Source organism: Poromitra crassiceps (assembly GCF_964638095.1).
Source record: "Poromitra crassiceps genome assembly, chromosome: 23".
Lineage (NCBI taxonomy): Eukaryota > Metazoa > Chordata > Actinopteri > Beryciformes > Melamphaidae > Poromitra > Poromitra crassiceps.
In genome coordinates this window covers 9,141,340-9,146,536 of record NC_139639.1, presented here as the reverse complement: position 1 = coordinate 9,146,536, position 5,197 = coordinate 9,141,340, and the positions used below count along the sequence as shown (strand labels likewise).

The following is a 5,197-nucleotide window of genomic DNA, read 5'->3' as shown; positions in this document are numbered from 1 at the left end:
GACAGGAAGTAGAACTGCTGCAGAAGTGTGTTTTGCAGCAAGCAGGCTGAGCAAAGTGTCTGTGGTCTGTTTCCTGCGGAAGCCACAACTTCTTTATCATACATCTAACACATAGGCAGCTCTTCATTTATTGTGTCACGCCTGTAAGCTTAAATGTGTTATTCTCTCTGCTCGCTGCAAAGGAAAGGCAAAGATGTGGCTTTGGTACAGAGGACGATTAGCATAGAGACTTATACGTGTGCACACACACACACACGCACACACGCACACGCACGCGCACGCGCGCGCACACACACACACACACACACACACACACACACACACACACACACACGACTTGTGTGAGCATGCTCACTTATGAAGTGGGGACCAGTGCATTGACTTTATGACATCATCAGTGATGTCACTCGGGCTGAGCAAGGTAGTTGAGAAATTGTGCGTCGATGATGTCACAATGTGAAGACTGATGACATCACAATTGCTCTAGTGACATCATTGATGACATCATGCCCAAGGTCGTCAAAATTGCGGCATCGCTTATTTTCCTTCACTGGGACATCTGACATCATGACTCATCAAATTGCTAGGTGTGATTTGTGACAGACACTGCTGACATCTTCTTCTTCTGTGGTGTTTTATGGCAGTTGGCATCCTTTATGTTGCATTAGCGCTGATAGCGGGGCCCTGCGGTAAGGCATGAAGCGTTCAAGGCTGAGGGAATTAGAATTAATTAACTAACTTAGAATTAGTTTAGGTTCGGCTGTACATCAGATGGATGTTTTTTACTGTTATAGTTCAGGCTTTGTGATATAAATGGTATCGAGAATGACCCTTATGATTATTGTGATATTGATTTCAACCGTATCACCCAGCCCCCCAGTATAGTATACGCTGTTTATGTTCTCTCCCTTCTTCCACCCCTCCTCCCCTCTCTCCCCGCAACATCTCATCTCCACCCTAGAAATGAGCTTCTAGTATTCATCTATTCTAATGGATGAAGCTGGCTGAATTTCACGTTGCTGGTCCTGAGCATTGCTTTTGCCATTTATTTAACTATGAACATCTGCTGGACTGAAAGCGTTCAGGGTGTCCTGGCTTTGCAGGAACTCTCCCCCTCCTGCATGGGACAAGCTGCTCTGTGGAGGGTTCCCCGTGCTGTAGAGGCGAGGCGGCTGCTTCACCTGGACTTGACTGGACAGCGGGGTGAAGCTGTTCCGTCGCAGGACGCTCGTGGGCACAGTGTCCACTGGCCTGTCTCTGTGAGTGTTGACAGCATCCACCTGCAGGTCAAACACTGGCCTGTCTCTGTGAGTGTTGACAGCATCCACCTGCAGGTCAAACACGTCCACCTCACAGCCGTGAGCCACAGGGGTCAGTTTGAGGACCGTGTGCAGGGGGCACTTCAGGTAGGGCAGTTCATCTGCACTCTTGTCCAGGAAGTAGGCAAGCAAACAGCGCATGACAGCCTGATGAGAGATGACTAGCACGTTTCCCTGTCTCTCCAGCTCCATGATAACTGGCTCCAGCCGCTGAACCAGGTCCTGGTAAGACTCTCCACCTTTGTAGCGGTAGTGGTACTTGTCCTGGTCCCTCATGGCAAAGTCCTCTGGATACGTCTCCTCTATCTTCGTATAGGACAACCCTTCACACACGCCCGCGTGTATTTCATTCAGGATCTTCCACTGTTCATAGGGCACTCCCAGCTCATCTGCGGTCTGAATGGTGCGTCTCAGCTGGCTGGTCCAAACCTTCAGGTCTGACAGACGGTGCTCCACCACAAAAGCCTTCAGCGCCACTGCAAACTGCTTGCCCCTGTCGGACAGCTCGGGGTCTCCTCCGATGCCACCCTCCCCATTGAGGCGGCTCTCTCCATGCCGACACAGATAGATGGACTGTGAGTGCACGTGGATGTTCATGAGGTAGAAGACGATCTTGCTCTGTATGTAGTCCTGCACCCTGTTGACCAGGAAGCGATGGCCGACGTTGGTGACCTGGATGAAGGACAGGTTCTTGTCGTGCTCGTCCGGATCCAGAGGTTGGTACGTCACTTTATAACATTCTATTCTCTTCAGAAAATCCTCCATGACGCTCTCTCTGTCTCTCTCGGGGTAATCTGGGCTGGACACCTTCACATCCAGGATACTTGTAGCAATGACATCTGGATCGTCACAAATCGACTCTACAAAAAACACCTTGTAAGCATTATCTGCAAAATTCAGGATGAGTTCCCTCCTCTCTCTGGTGGTGTTGGTGCCGTCAAAAACAGCGATCTGGCCTCCCTCCTCATCCAAATAGACCTTGACATCCTGCAGCGCCACCAGAGCACACTGTTTTCTAATCTCCGTGGCCTCCTTATTGTCTTGACTGAAGAAGTCATAGGACCCGTAGGACTTCACCGCTTCTCTCCTATAAACCCCGAGGTTAAACAGCTTGGTCGGCACTCCGATCCAGTTCAGATAGCGTGTCAGCTTCTTGGCCATGTAGGTTTTTCCCCTGGCAGGCAAGCCGGTCATCACAATCACAGTTGGAGAGTTGGTCATGTAGGAGGCCCAAGAGCATTTCTTCTCAGTCCTCTTGGCTCCTGTGGGGCTGTCTGCCTCTGCAGTGGTCCTGTGCTCGCTGAGGGTCATGATAACTGGGCTAACTTCCAGTGCACCTGTCTGTCACGGGCGGCTGGGGGACGATGAGCTCGCGTCAACGGCAGGCTCTCAAAACGACCGGAGGTACCCGGTGCAATTTCCACCTATCACTGTAATATCACTTTAGCAATTCTGATGCGATCAGTTGAAGTCGAGAAAATGTAAGTTGTATTAGCTATATTTTCATAATCAATAGCTATAAAGCAGACACTGGTGGAGGTTTTGTTTTTGAGACTGACTGTCCTTTTGGAGGCACGAGGGGAATGTGTTGTTAAATTTCATTCTGTATCATCAGTGATGATGTAATCAATGATGTCATCAGTGATGTCACTCGAGCAATTGTGATGTCATCAGTGATGACGTCATCAGCGATGTCTTCTTCTGTGGTGTTTTATGGCAGTTGGCATCCTTTGTGTTGCATTAGCGCCTCCTGGCTTCCTACCAGTTCCATCGTCTCAGTCAATGGGATTTTTGTATGGGGAGTTTGGTTAAATGCTTGAAATAAGGTCGGTGGTTCACAAAAGTTTAGGAAAGAGCTAACTTTTTTCAGCAAGATGATCTTCACAAACGAGGACCACTGTTATGATTTTCGAAGCGTAAAATCGTGATAAAACGTCATAAAAGTGGTCCTCATTTGTGAAGATTCTATCTTGCTGAACACAAAGTTCTCAGTTTCATAAACTTTTGTTACCCACAGACCTTATTTCAAACAGACCGCCACATCGTTATCAATTGCATATCATGAAGTTACTCACTAGTTTAGTTTTTTTCCAAGATATTTTTTCTTACTCTTACTCAAGTACATGTAGCTATTTTGATTTGAAGTACAGTAAATATTATAAAGTAGCTGTAGTTTTACTTGAGTTACCGGTTTGTTTACTCTACCCACCACTGCATACAGCAGCGTGCTCCGGGCCGGGCAGAGTGCCCTAAAGTCCTCAGACACTCTCCTCCAGCCTACAGGAGGGAGTGAGAGCTGGACCTCAGACACTCTCCTCCAGCCTACAGGAGGGAGTGAGAGCTGGACCTCAGACACTCTCCTCCAGCCTACAGGAGGGAGTGAGAGCTGGACCTCAGACACTCTCCTCCAGCCTACAGGAGGGAGTGAGAGCTGGACCTCAGACACTCTCCTCCAGCCTACAGGAGGGAGTGAGAGCTGGACCTCAGACACTCTCCTCCGGCCTACAGGGGGGAGTGAGAGCTCAGACCTCAGACACTCTCCTCCGGCCTACAGGACGGACTGAGAGCTGGACCTCAGACACTCTCCTCCGGTCTACAGGAGGAAGTGAGAGCTGGACCTCAGACACTCTCCTCCTGCCTACAGGAGGGAGTGAGAGCTCAGACCTCAGACACTCTCCTCCAGCCTACAGGAGGGAGTGAGAGCTGGACCTCAGACACTCTCCTCCAGCCTACAGGAGGAAGTGAGAGCTGGACCTCAGACACTCTCCTCCGGCCTACAGGAGGGAGTGAGAGCTGGGCCTCAGACACTCTCCTCCGGCCTACAGGAGGAAGTGAGAGCTCAGACCTCAGACACTCTCCTCCGGCCTACAGGAGGAAGTGAGAGCTCAGACCTCAGACACTCTCCTCCGGCCTACAGGAGGGAGTGAGAGCTTGACCTCAGACACTCTCCTCCAGCCTACAGGAGGGAGTGAGAGCTTGACCTCAGACACTCTCCTCCAGCCTACAGGAGGGAGTGAGAGCTGGACCTCAGACACTCTCCCCGGCCTACAGGAGGAAGTGAGAGCTGGACCTCAGACACTCTCCTCCGGCCTACAGGAGGAAGTGAGAGCTGGACCTCAGACACTCTCCTCCGGCCTACAGGAGGGAGTGAGAGCTGGGCCTCAGACACTCTCCTCCGGCCTACAGGAGGGAGTGAGAGCTGGACCTCAGACACTCTCCTCCGGCCTACAGGAGGGAGTGAGAGCTGGGCCTCAGACACTCTCCTCCGGCCTACAGGAGGGAGTGAGAGCTCAGACCTCAGACACTCTCCTCCGGCCTACAGGAGGGAGTGAGAGCTGGATGTCAGACACTCTCCTCCAGCCTACAGGAGGGAGTGAGAGCTGGATGTCAGACACTCTCCTCCAGCCTACAGGAGGGAGTGAGAGCTGGGCCTCAGACACTCTCCTCCAGCCTACAGGAGGGAGTGAGAGCTGGACCTCAGACACTCTCCTCCAGCCTACAGGGGGGAGTGAGAGCTCAGACCTCAGACACTCTCCTCCAGCCTACAGGGGGGAGTGAGAGCTGGACCTCAGACACTCTCCTCCTGCCTACAGGAGGGAGTGAGAGCTCAGACCTCAGACACTCTCCTCCAGCCTACAGGAGGGAGTGAGAGCTGGACCTCAGACACTCTCCTCCAGCCTACAGGAGGAAGTGAGAGCTCAGACCTCAGACACTCTCCTCCGGCCTACAGGAGGAAGTGAGAGCTCAGACCTCAGACACTCTCCTCCAGCCTACAGGAGGGAGTGAGAGCTCAGACCTCAGACACTCTCCTCCAGCCTACAGGAGGGAGTGAGAGCTGGACCTCAGACACTCTCCTCCTGCCTACAGGAGGGAGTGAG

At 51.9% G+C, this 5,197-nt stretch overlaps 1 pseudogene across 1 annotated transcript; it reads right to left on the bottom strand.

The window, feature by feature from the left end:
- Window positions 1–1,049: 1,049 nt before the first annotated feature.
- LOC310796693 (6-phosphofructo-2-kinase/fructose-2,6-bisphosphatase 2 pseudogene) lies at window positions 1,050–2,630 on the bottom strand (annotated as a pseudogene). Its single transcript has one exon. The product of its transcript is annotated as a 6-phosphofructo-2-kinase/fructose-2,6-bisphosphatase 2 pseudogene (transcript).
- Window positions 2,631–5,197: the final 2,567 nt, after the last annotated feature.